We start from the raw sequence: 14,747 nt of genomic DNA, 5'->3' as shown, positions 1-14,747 counted from the left end.
GCATTTTTCAAGTTACAACATTTTTTAAATTACTGAACTAGGTTCTAGGCTTTGCTAGGCTTAATTCAATTATTACAGATAAGCCTAACCTAGCCTAGAACCCAGTGGGTTTTCTTCCTATTGGGGAGTGTTGTACATGCCTCGCCTCCACATACACACTAGCACAGCCAGGCCTCGCCTCCACATACACACTAGCACAGCCAGGCCTCGCCTCCACATACACACTAGCACAGCCAGGCCTCGCCTCCACATACACACTAGCACAGCCAGGCCTCGCCTCCACATACACCAGCACAGCCAGGCCTCGCCTCCACATACACACTAGCACAGCCAGGCCTCGCCTCCACATACACACTAGCACAGCCAGGCCTCGCCTCCACATACACACTAGCACAGCCAGGCCTCGCCTCCACATACACACTAGCACAGCCAGGCCTCGCCTCCACATACACACTAGCACAGCCAGGCCTCGCCTCCACATACACCAGCACAGCCAGGCCTCGCCTCCACATACACACTCAACCCGTTCTCACACAAGACAGCACATATATGACTTAATGCTTAAAGTCAATATGTTGAATATGAATTAGTAAATATGTGATATATTCCCAGTTACTTTTTTTACCAAGGCCCAAACTCTTCCTCACGTACCAATTTATGTGTCACAGTACCCGTCCGTCAACATAGATAGCAGAATATTCGTGATTGGTTCAATTATAAGGGAAATTGTAGTTTTCAGGTCCCACATGGGTTGTGAAATTTACCTACTGTTGTCCATGCTCTTATAATATTACAGATCAGCTATATCCTATTGAAGGCTCGTAGTTTTGTTTTGAGAAATATTAGTTGTTCTTAGTAAATTATAATAAGCACTATAAATTATTACATAGAATAACAGTGCTTCACCAATCAATATTATATACCATAGTTTGGCTTTAAAAATCTTTAAAGAATGTTTTGTAGGAACGCTAACAGAAAACGATGTTACATTTGAATGTCTATGGGGTAAACTACTGCAAACCGGACGGTATTGTGTCTTCTATTCCAACTATAGCTAGGATGGGTATATTGTCACCTACCGCCTGTTAGGTGGGAAAGGGGTCCAATACCACCCACAGGATGGGTATGAGGGTCACATCCACCCACAGGATGAGTATGGGGATCACATCCACCCACAGGAAGGGTATGGGGTCCAATACCACCCACAGGATGAGTATGGCGTCCACTACAACCCACAGGATGGGTATCGGGCTCCAACCACCCATAGAATGGGTATGGGGCTCCAACCACAAATAAAATGGGTATAGGGTCCATTAACACCCACTGGATGTTTAAGGCGTCCATTGCCGCGCGTCGAGCTCGAAAACCGCAGCATTCATCTCAGAACCATGCCTATTTCACACAGATTCCTTAATAAACGTAAGAGTTTTATATGTCACAAGAAAGATAGAAATATAAGCTTCATTCTAAATACCTTACCATGGGCATATTTAAATTTAAAGCGAAGATACGTGTACTTTTATAATAGCCGAGCTTTAACCCCGGACAGATTGATCGACCGAGCAACTCTCTCTCAGAACAATGTTTATTTCACGTGAATTCGTTAATAAACATATATGTTTTATATGTCTCAAGAAAGGCAGACATATAAGCTTCACTTTAAACACTTTACCATAGACATATTTAAAGTTCTAATGAAGATACATGTATTTTAAAAATTACGGAGCTCCCACCCCGTACAGACTGAACGACAGAGCAACTCTCTCTCAGATCAATGTTTATTTCACGTAAATTCGTTAATAAACACAAATGTTTTATATGTCTTAAGCAAGATAGAAATAAGAGCTTCATTTTCAATACATTACAATAGACATATTTATAGCTCAAGTGAAGATACATATGTTTTTATAGTAGCACTCAGTAGCTTGTCGGGCATGGAGTGCACACGCCTACGCACTTGCCGATATATTGTATAATTATCAAAGATACGCTAATAAAGCCTAAAATCTTATATGCCTCCAGAAAGACCGAGATATGAACATTATTATGATTTCACCAAATGAAATATATCATGTTCGAGAACAAAGATATATCAATTTTAAATTAAGTTTCGACTCTTGCTCGGGCGAGAGAGAGGGAGCGACTCTCGCCCCATCTATTGGAGATTCTGTCCACTAAAGACCCAAAGCTACTCAAACCCTCCTAGCATTATTTAAGTAATGAAGTAATATGGTATATTTACTATAATGTGGGTGCTGAATGCAGAACATGAGAAAACATATATTTACTCCAAACTAATATAATTTCATTATGAAATAAGTAAAAAGTAGCATCAAAGGAAGTCGACGGTCCAAGCGTCAATGTTGTGGAACGACTTATCCAAGATATATCGTTGTTTGGAAAGTGTTTGTTGGCATATCCAGTTGTCGCACTTCTCTGCACAAATTATCACAAATTTAAATTATAATGTTAACAAGTAGAATACGTATTTTTAATAAAATCTAACATAGCTAGCCAGAAAACATTTAACATTTATTAAAAAAATATATGTTTGGAAGTTAAATCGACTTCATAGGAAAATAGTGTTGTTATATATACTCGTTATTCGTTGACATGCGTTCGCTACTTAAACTACCATGTACTGTACTTATGTGAAATCCCCCATGTCTCTTCGCTCATCTCACCGAACCCTACAGGCTCTGTGATATATTGCTTAATTAATTGAGATTCACAAATAAAGCTTATAATTGTATATGTTATCAAAAAGGCAGAGCTTATTTTAGTTCATTTATTATGCACCCCATACCCATCCTATGGGCGATAGTGGAGTGTTACAGAGGCGCATAATGGGCTCAGGGACTGAGCCCCACAATTCATATAGCCAAGGAAGTTATAATCTTGATAAGCTAGTTACAAAAGTCAATGCACATTGTCACATCAACAATGGGCTCGAGACCGACCACAAGTACAGTTTATAATTTAAGCAACTGACATATATGGAGGGCTAGTGTCACAATTGATTTGTTTATCCTACACATAACCCCCTCTCCCCCATCCAATGGGCAGCGGTGGATAGGTTACAATCAAGTCGTTTGTTGCGTTTTATTCAGAGATTAGATCTTATTGGGTGAGGAAAGATATTCATATTTTAAAGAAGGCTTCTTGGCTGATGCTCTCCATTGATGGAAAATATACAACCTTTTGAAGATCAATGTTAGTTTGATCTAGATATTGTAATTAACGAAAGTATTTATGTCATCTGAAAGGTAGAAATATAGGCTACATCTAAAATCCTTTGTCATAAATATAACTGAAGTGAAAACGAAGATATATGCGTTTTGATAGTTACTTGATGGCTAGCTCTGAGAGTGTGAAGCCCTGCACACCAGCCAATAAATTGTATAATTAGTTTCCATATATTTTAATTAATCTTAAAAATCTATATGTCAGAAGAAAGGAAGATGTAGCCGTTAATGTGACAACATTTAAAAATATATATATCTTAAGTTAAATAAATAATATCACCTTATCGCCGGTGTCCGGACACATAAAAATTACCTAGGTATCAGTATCCAGCCAGGCGGGGATCACAGGCTGCACAATACTGATAAATTATGTAATGCACTACTTGTGGTCCATCTCGAACCCATTTATGATGTGACGACTTATAGTGAATTTTGTAACTAGCTCATCAAGATTGTAACTTGCTTAGCTAAATGATTTGTGGGGTTTGGTCCATTCATTTTCTTTCTTTATTATGCACCCCATAATACACATCCCGTGGGCGGTGGTGTAAAGGATTACAGAGGCACATAATCGCTTCAGGAACTGAACCCTCTAGTTCGTTTAGCTAAGCAAATAACAATCTTTTGACGCTAGTTACAAAATTATTAATGTACACATACTTATGCATACATGTACATATTCATACGTATACATATATACATACACATACATATTTAATCACCACCACAAATACACACATCAGTAATCTTTTGTGTCACAAGTGATTCAACAAGAGGCTCACAACAGTCACTATACAAGGCACTTTACATTTATGGTGAGTCACACAGTTACTAGTCTTGCTGCACACCCACCCAACTGGGCGGCAGCTTTACAGTCATGTGCTCCACACCCACCCAACTGGGCGGCAGCTTTACAGTCATGTGCTCCACACCCACCCAACTGGGCGGCAGCTTTACAGTCATGTACTCCACACCCACCCAACTGGGCGGCAGCTTTACAGTCATGTGCTCCACACCCACCCAACTGGGCGGCAGCTTTACAGTCATGTGCTCCACACCCAGCCAACTGGGCGGCAGCTTTACAGTCATGTGCTCCACACCCACCCAACTGGGCGGCTGCTTTACAGTCATGTGCTCCACACCCACCCAACTGGGCGGCTGCTTTACAGTCATGTGCTCCACACCCACCCAACTGGGCGGCAGCTTTACAGTCATGTGTATGCATTACCTACAGTAAGCAAATTTTGGATACTTCGCTAAGATTTCGGGCAGCACATCATTATGAATGAAGTACTTACACATTTCATGGACACTATTGATGTTGTTATCTTTAAATTCCGCTATTTTTCACATTCCATTATATAATGACTCAAAGTATGCGAATAGTTCTGCTGACAGAGTTTACATTTAGTCAAATCTAGATCATCAGATGTTACAAACTTCCAGAGGTACTTGTAGCCTAGCCTAAACCTAGCAGTGGTAACATCTAGAAGTCTGCTAGCATTATTGGATGACCCATAGACGAGCGATTCATCAAAGTTTATACAATATTGTGAAATTGAGAGTCAGTGTAGTAACATAAATTGGTAAATAATAAATATTGTAAGTTAAGAATCTGATGCATGTGTGTGTGTTGGGGGGGGGCGGGGGTTATACCCTTGGTAAGCGAGAGTGGAAAGTAACCTTAGACGTACTGCGGTCAATGTGGGGGGGGGGGGGGGGGGGAGGGAGGGAGGGTGGGAGAGTCAAATCCACCCTCCAACATCTGGGCATAGTACCACCAGCCTCCACAACACTCCATCAGCCTCCAGCTGATGCTTGTAGATGCCTCATCTAACCTCACTTATGTCACACATTAACCTACAGTTCCTGTGATATTTAAACTCCTCATCACAGTGGCGTCTCACCAATATAAACTGTATTGGATTTTGTCCCGAAATAGCTATATGCTGACTGGACTTGTATGTATGTATGTATGTATGTATGTATGTATGTATGTATGTATGTATGTATGTATGCATGCATGTATGTATGTATGTATGTATGTATGTATGTATGTATGCATGCATGTATGTATGTATGTATGCATGTATGAATGGATAGATGTATGTATGTACGCATGCATGTATGTATGTATGCATGCATGTATGCATGCATGCATGCATGTATGTATGTATGTATGTATGTATGTATGCATGTATGTATGTATGTATGTATGTATGTATGTATGCATGTATGTATGTATGGATAGATGGATGGATGTATGTACGCATGCATGCATGTATGTATGTATGTATGTATGTATGTATGTATGTATGTATGTATGTATGTATGTATGTATGTATGCATGTATGTATAGATGGATGGATGTATGTACGCATGCATGCATGTATGTATGTACACATGTATGTACGCATGTATGTATGTATGTATGTATGTACGTATGTATGTATGAATGTATGTATGTATGTATGTATGTATGTATGTATGCATGTATGCATGCATGTATGCATGTATGTATGTATGTATGTATGTATGTATGTATGTATGTACGCATGCATGTATGTATGGATGTATGTATGGATGTATGTATGGATGTACGCATGTATGTACACATGTATGTACGCATGTATGTACGCATGTATGTACGCATGTATGTATGTATGTATATATGTATGTATGTACGCACGCATGTATGTATGCATGTATGTATGTATGTATGTATGTATGTATGTATGTATGTACGTACGTATGGATGGATGTATGTATGCACGCATGTATGTATGTATGTATGTATGTATGTATGTATGTATGTATGTATGTATGTACGCATGTATGTATGTATGTATGTATGTATGTATGCATGTGTGTATGTATGTATGTATGTATGTATGTATGTATGTATGTATGTATGTATGTATGCATGTGTGTATGTATGTATTCCCAATCACGTTAAAGACTCCCCCTCTATCATCCAGTTAAAGAGAAAAACAACTATGTACTAAATAATCAACTCCTTGTAACTTTTATTATGCTGACCTTCCTATCTGTATTCAGACTGAGCCTACCATCATTAGAGGTGATTATAACGCTAGCCATAGGAATATTGGTAATTCGCAGTTCAGTAATCGTAACGGCAACCAACTGGTGTCACTATTAGGTAGTCACGATGATGCACAGATTGTGGGTGACCTTGAACCAACGCATATCTACGGAGGTATTCTTGATCTATGTCTCGGTGTCAACGTCTCCCACACCGTGTGTGCCTCGTCAATAGTGCCAGATATGGCGTCTGATCATCTGGCCATATTAGCCACTGTAAGCATTGGCAGCTCTATCCTCCCTGGTGGAGTGTTCAAGCGGAAGAGGCTGGCTCTGCCCATCGATCAACGAGACAATCTTGTTGCTCATGTGTCAGATTGGTGCAGTTCATCTGAGCCTTCATCAGTTGAAGATTTTAACAATGAGCTCACAGGTACTATCGAGCACTTTATAGAATCACTTGATTCATCGTCCAGGCCACATAACCCAAATTACACTGGTCATAGCACTTATGCTTATTATAATGATTCTAAATTGCATGCACTAAAACGCACTGCCAGAATAATTGGACTAGCTTGTAGAAGGACCCGCACTGCTGAAATGCTTCGGCTCTTTCAAGCGGCTCTGGCTAAGGCCAGGGAACGTATGGTGGAGCTGAGGCAGACAGACTGGGAAACTTTTGTCCGTGGTCACAATTCTCACACGCCACTAAGTCGGGCATGGAAGGATATCAACAAGATCAAAGGGAAAAATGCTGCAGAGATCTCGTACCCTAATCCTCTGCACAGAGCAAATGATCTTGTTGATGCTTGGGCCACGACTTCCAGCTTTGACAGTCTTCCTCTACCCTCACAGAATGAATTAAATGATAGATATACTGATAGGGCAAGGTTCCTTGACTTCATGCTTCATCAAGAGGATGACTGTGACATGCTTTTTACTGAATACAAACTAGATTCTGCTCTACATAAAGGCAAAGCTACATCACCCGGGGAGGATGGAGTTACTTACGGCATACTGCTTATGCTTCTGCTAGTTCCAAGGAATACCTTTCTTCAATTGTATAATATGAGCTATGTAACTGGGGAGCTTCCTAAGTCATGGACCAACAGTGTTATTATTCCCATTCCTAAACCTCACCAGCCGAGTGCTTTATGCCCAGTCTCCCTCACTAGTTGTCTCTATAAGTGTCTTGAGAAGATGGTTCTCAACCGTCTCCTTTACAAAATTAATAATATGTTGTCTCCCCAGATATATGGCTTTATGCATGGAAAGAGTGTACATCACTGTATTACCACATTCCTCACCCTGCATACTGATAGGTCATATACCACTTTCCTAGATCTTAAGTCAGCCTTTGACATTGCTAACCCACACGTCATTATGAGAGAACTTGCTAAAATGAATGTTGGAATGTTAATGTTAAAAATTGTTCAAACTGAAATAAATATATAACACTGTACGGTACAGTTGTGTTTAATTATGTTTTGCGATTCCTATGGAAAAGGTATTTGTGCACCAAGTACTACTAGGTCATTATGAGATATGCTGAATGTTGTCAATATACCATCTGAATACGCTTCACTTTGCGTTAATCATTGGACGTCCTAATGATTAAGGTCCCCAAAAGGACTTAATCAGACCTCAGTGGATAATTTTACTCTCCCTCTCTCTCTCTCTCTCCCTCTCTCTCTCTCTCTCTCTCTCTCTCTCTCTCTCTCTCTCTCTCTCTCTCTCTCTCTCTCTCTCTCTCTCTCTCTCTCTCTCAGAGCATCCCCTTATGTGTTGTATGTGGGTGCTGAAGTTCAGTCTCTTGTCTATGTATAGGTGAAGGAACTTTCCATAATTGTTATTGCTAATGTTTACTTGTAATACTGGGTATACATCCGGTGTTCTTACCCTCGACCGCGGCGAGGGTAAGCCGTGGCCGTATGGTCTGAAACCCACAAATATTTACAATGGGGGGTGGGGATAACATTTCCTCTTCAAGCACGCGCACACAAATGAACTATGTTACTTAACTGGAAGCACTCGTACAACATAATTTACACGATTTCTCAGGATAATTATACTTCTTACCAGCATATATACAGTATAGTACCTAGGAGGTTCTCTTCAATGATATCTAAGATAATTAAAAGAACCCAAGCAAACCACTGTGGAAATGTGCAGGACAAACATATCAATTGTGACACTAGCTCTCCACTTATGGCATTTGCTTAATTTAGAAACTGTACTTGTGGTCGATCTCGAACCCATGTTGTTGATGTGACGATGTGTTATGAATTTTGTGGCATACATTACGTCCTCCTATGATGGAGTGATAGACGGCCGACAGGCCTTAATAAAAACATTTAGCTAGCTCCTCAAGATTGTAACTTGCTTAGATAAATAAATTGTGTGTTCAGTCCCTGAACCCATTATGTGATAAATTAACTAAACTAAAAACTATAGTCTGGCGACGAAGCCTGAACTGCATAATGTAAATAGGGATTAACCAGAAAAAGATATAGGTGAAGAATAACATCAGGTAACTGCGTTAATTACAATATTAGATCAAACTAACATTGATTTTCAAAAGGTTGTAGATTTTCCATCAATGGAGAGCATCAGCCAAGAAGCCTTCTTTAAAATATGAATATCTTTCCTCACCCAATAAGATCTAGCCCTCCATATATGTCAGTTGCTTAAATTATAAACTGTACTTGTGGTCGGTCTCGAGCCCATTGTTGATGTGACAATGTGCATTGACTTTTGTAACTAGCTTATCAAGATTATAACTTCCTTGGCTATATGAATTGTGGGGCTCAGTCCCTGAGCCCATTATGCGCCTCTGTAACACTCCACTATCGCCCATAGGATGGGTATGGGGTGCATAATAAATGAACTAAAATAAGCTCTGCCTTTTTGATAACATATACAATTATAAGCTTTATTTGTGAATCTCAATTAATTAAGCAATATATCACAGAGCCTGTAGGGTTCGGTGAGATGAGCGAAGAGACATGGGAGATTTCACATAAGTACAGTACATGGTAGTTTAAGTAGCGAACGCATGTCAACGAATAACGAGTATATATAACAACACTATTGTCCTATGAAGTCGATTTAACTTCCAAACATATATTTTTTTAATAAATGTTAAATGTTTTCTGGCTAGCTATGTTAGATTTTATTAAAAATACGTATTCTACTTGTTAACATTATAATTTAAATTTGTGATAATTTGTGCAGAGAAGTGCGACAACTGGATATGCCAACAAACACTTTCCAAACAACGATATATCTTGGATAAGTCGTTCCACAACATTGACGCTTGGACCGTCGACTTCCTTTGATGCTACTTATTTACTTATTTCATAATGAAATTATATTAGTTTGGAGTAAATATATATTTTCTCATGTTCTGCATTCAGCACCCACATTATAGTAAATATACCATATTACTTCATTACTTAAATAATGCTAGGAGGGTTTGAGTAGCTTTGGGTCTTTAGTGGACAGAATCTCCAATAGATGGGGCGAGAGTCGCTCCCTCTCTCTCGCCCGAGCAAGAGTCGAAACTTAATTTAAAATTGATATATCTTTGTTCTCGAACATGATATATTTCATTTGGTGAAATCATAATAATGTTCATATCTCGGTCTTTCTGGAGGCATATAAGATTTTAGGCTTTATTAGCGTATCTTTGATAATTATACAATATATCGGCAAGTGCGTAGGCGTCTGCACTCCATGCCCGACAAGCTACTGAGCGCTACTATAAAAACATATGTATCTTCACTTGAGCTATAAATATGTCTATTGTAATGTATTGAAAATGAAGCTCTTATTTCTATCTTGCTTAAGACATATAAAACATTTGTGTTTATTAACGAATTTACGTGAAATAAACATTGATCTGAGAGAGAGTTGCTCTGTCGTTCAGTCTGTACGGGGTGGGAGCTCCGTAATTTTTAAAATACATGTATCTTCATTAGAACTTTAAATATGTCTATGGTAAAGTGTTTAAAGTGAAGCTTATATGTCTGCCTTTCTTGAGACATATAAAACATATATGTTTATTAACGAATTCACGTGAAATAAACATTGTTCAGAGAGAGAGTTGCTCGGTCGATCAATCTGTCCGGGGTTAAAGCTCGGCTATTATAAAAGTACACGTATCTTCGCTTTAAATTTAAATATGCCCATGGTAAGGTATTTAGAATGAAGCTTATATTTCTATCTTTCTTGTGACATATAAAACTCTTACGTTTATTAAGGAATCTGTGTGAAATAGGCATGGTTCTGAGATGAATGCTGCGGTTTTCGAGCTCGACGCGCGGCAATGGACGCCTTAAACATCCAGTGGGTGTTAATGGACCCTATACCCATTTTATTTGTGGTTGGAGCCCCATACCCATTCTATGGGTGGTTGGAGCCCCATACCCATCCTGTGGGTTGTAGTAGACGCCATACACATCCTGTGGGTGGTATTGGACCCCATACCCTTCCTGTGGGTGGATGTGATCCCCATACTCATCCTGTGGGTGGATGTGACCCTCATACCCATCCTGTGGGTGGTATTGGACCCCCTTTCCCACCTAACAGGCGGTAGGTGACAATATACCCATCCTAGCTATAGTTGGTATAGTAGACACAATACCGTCCTGTTTGCAGTAGTTTACCCCATAGACATTCAAATGTAACATCGTTGTCTGTTAGCGTTCCTACAAAACATTCTTTAAATATTTTTAAAGCCAAACTATGGTATATAATATTGATTGGTGAAGCACTGTTATTCTATGTAATAATTTATAGTGCTTATTATAATTTACTAAGAACAACTAATATTTCTCAAAACAAAACTACGAGCCTTCAATAGGATATAGCTGATCTGTAATATTATAAGAGCATGGACAACAGTAGGTAAATTTCACAACCCATGTGGGACCTGAAAACTACAATTTCCCTTATAATTAAACCAATCACGAATATTCTGCTATCTATGTTGACGGACGCGTACTGTGACACGTAAATTGGTACGTGAGGAAGAGTTTGGGCCTTGGTAAAAGAAGTAACTGGGAATATATCACATATTTACTAATTCATATTCAACATATTGACTTTAAGCATTAAGTCATATATGTGCTGTCTTGTGTGAGAACGGGTTGACACACTAGCACAGCCAGGCCTCGCCTCCACATACACACTAGCACAGCCAGGCCTCGCCTCCACATACACCAGCACAGCCAGGCCTCGCCTCCACATACACACTAGCACAGCCAGGCCTCGCCTCCACATACACACTAGCACAGCCAGGCCTCGCCTCCACATACACACTAGCACAGCCAGGCCTCGCCTCCACATACACACTAGCACAGCCAGGCCTCGCCTCCACATACACCAGCACTGCCAGGCCTCGCCTCCACATACACCAGCACTGCCAGGCCTCGCCTCCACATACTCACCAGCACAGCCAGGCCTCGCCTCCACATACACCAGCACTGCCAGGCCTCGCCTCGCCTCCACATACACCAGCACTGCCAGGCCTCGCCTCCACATTTAAACCAACCAAGCCCATAAATACGTTAACATGGACCAGCATTACACCGTCTAACATACTCTGTCAGATGTAACAACTAAATTTGTGAATTCAAGACCAAATCTATTGTATAACACAGTGTTAGTACGAGAAAAATATTACTTACATTCGAAGCCGTGTTTTAAAATGGCGGCGGTCTTGTACTGACGCTCCAAACTGTGTGTTCGTTTGCGTATGATGAACGTGTGACAATTTACTACAACAATTATTTAATTATTCTTATTCTTTATTTTAATATTTTTAGGGTACATGAAATTTCAAACTTATTTGCACACAATAATATAATTGCATTGTCATAACCTTTATATATTACGGAAAATACGATGACATGAACGAAGTCAAAGTGAAGTTGAAGTCAAAGTCATTCGCCGAACGTATTAGTCATTTTTTTTCTCCCAAACGATAGGGGTAACAAATCCACAGAGAATATAAGTGTACAGTAAAGTCAATTTTATTCAGGAAAGTACATACATAGTTGATTTACAAACATAATGTTGGATTTATAGATAGAGCTAGTGCATACAATACCTAAAGCCACTATAGTAGGCATATAGCATTTCAGGCAACCGGGCAGTATATATGGACCCCTTACTCAAATCTCTGAATATGTTAGATATTAAGTCCCTGCACATACTCTCATGTGTATTTTATATATATAAAACGCTGCACTGTAATGTCAATCCTGACCTTAAAAGCTTCCTAGAAGGTTGTAACAGATCCCATGAGCACCACACCAGAAACAAATACCTATTTGATATTCCAAGAGTACGACTTAGTCAAACTAGAAATGCTTTACAAATCAAGAGACCTCGAATGTGGAATGACCTTCCCAATTATGTTAAAAACTGTACCTCTCCCAACCAGTTTAAGATAAATTTATAAGTTAAGAAAAATTCATTTAGGTATCAAAATATTCCTAAGAAAATAGACTACAATACTGAAACAATCTAAGACAATTATGTGTACTTACCAAAGCAAAGACGATTGTAGTAAAATAAGTTGAGCATTTTATCTCCACTCCACCTCCTTCAGGTACTGATTCCTGAAGTTGCTCAACAGATGTTCCTAGGTGGAGTGAAGCTGATGTAGGTGGTTATTTCTTGTCCACCCAATACACCCTTTTCCTGTGATAAGTGGTGTAATTACAAGGTATGACGCAAAGTGGAACATCGCATGTCTTGCACGCTATACCAGTTTCCTTCCTGATACCCGACTTTGAACACACTTCACACCTGCGACGTTTGGGGATTTTTACCAGCTCATGTTTCAATTTATAGTTCAGGCGAGTCTCTGCTATAACAACACGTCGCTGTTGTCTCTGGGTTGGCAATAAACTACTGTCTGAATCGTCGCTCTCACTATTGTTTTCAAACACTAATGTGGAATATGAATTATCTTCATCAGATTCAGCTTCAGCACTAGGTGTAGACGTGAAGAGAGGGCGCCTCACACCCGACGGGCCAGGTGTTGACGGGTCAGCAGGAGGATACACAGGACCAGTGTCATGATTTATGTCTGGAGCATGAACTAGATGTGGAGATGGTGTAGTTGTTGCAGGCCACTCTGCCTTGTCAAATTTCAATAAAGACCAAATAGCAACTTCATGGAACTAGAGCAGAGTTAGTTTCCTTCGATCATCTGTGTTGGCCTTGTACAATGCATGTACAATGCATTGAGTAAAGACCAAATAGCAACTTCATGGAACTAGAGCAGAGTTAGTTTCCTTCGATCATCTGTGTTGGCCTTGTACAATGCAACCACAAGTTGACATTGAATGTGAATTAACAATGAGACAAGTAAGATTTATACTAATACATTTATACTAACTCTGTTGAGCGTTGACCATTTATACATCAAATCTGTTGATGTGAGCACTTTAGTTAAGTCTGCCGTTTAAAGAAAAAAAGAGCATATCAATGGTATATCACAGAAAACGAATTTATCATAAACTCATGTATTTGTCTTATCATATTGAACTGCATTCATATTTTTAATATATAACAATATGAATATACAAATTTCTGTAAATCCCCTACCTTGTTGGAATCTGTGGAAATGAATGAGCAAATGTGCTGGCTGAAGGCGCTGAAGGAAACCACATTGGTTTCATTTTGGATACAAATGTCCATGGAGATTCAAAATGGAAACTAATTATATAGTTGAACCTGCAGAGACGAGTTTAAGAATCTGTGTTGAGAGTGATGGACACAGCCTTCACAATTATACTTCAGAGAATGTAAACATCTAAGAGTCATTAGAAATATGTGTAGAATAATAAACCCTACATTGTTTGAGTTAGGGAAAACACCATTTGTGATATATAGATACTATAGCTGTTCCTAAAGATTCACCCTTTTTTGCACCAGCAAGATAACATATAAGATTTTAAGAGTTGACGAATGTTAATATTCTTGTTTGATAAACTGTGAACTTGAGACATAGTTAATAAGAACATATTAACACAACAAAATGTTTTCAGAATCTTTAACACCACTTTCCAGCAACTTATATAATTTATATAAATTATTTTAGAGAATAATACATAAATTATATATTTAAACATGATATAGTGTTTAGTGGAATGTATAAGGAGTCAAATTGTGTTAAAAAGAGCAATTTTTAGAAAATTTGGAAAAATACTTTTTTCTGTTCAAATTATAACTAAATGGATTTTAAAGGTTTCACTCAGCCAATATATATCATTCACAATTTATTAATGAATTTTACAAAAAACCACCATAAATTTTATATTTAAACATGTAAAAACTATTTGTTTTACATTTGGAAGAAAATAATTGTAGAAAAACAATTTATAATTAAACCTTTGTGTTTGGATTTTTTGAGTAAAAGTTTCTCAAAGGCTCTCCTGCACCATT

Source organism: Procambarus clarkii, chromosome 35, assembly GCF_040958095.1.
Source record: "Procambarus clarkii isolate CNS0578487 chromosome 35, FALCON_Pclarkii_2.0, whole genome shotgun sequence".
Taxonomy (NCBI): domain Eukaryota; kingdom Metazoa; phylum Arthropoda; class Malacostraca; order Decapoda; family Cambaridae; genus Procambarus; species Procambarus clarkii.
The sequence above is the reverse complement of the archived record's forward strand: the minus strand, read 5'-3'. Positions refer to the sequence as shown.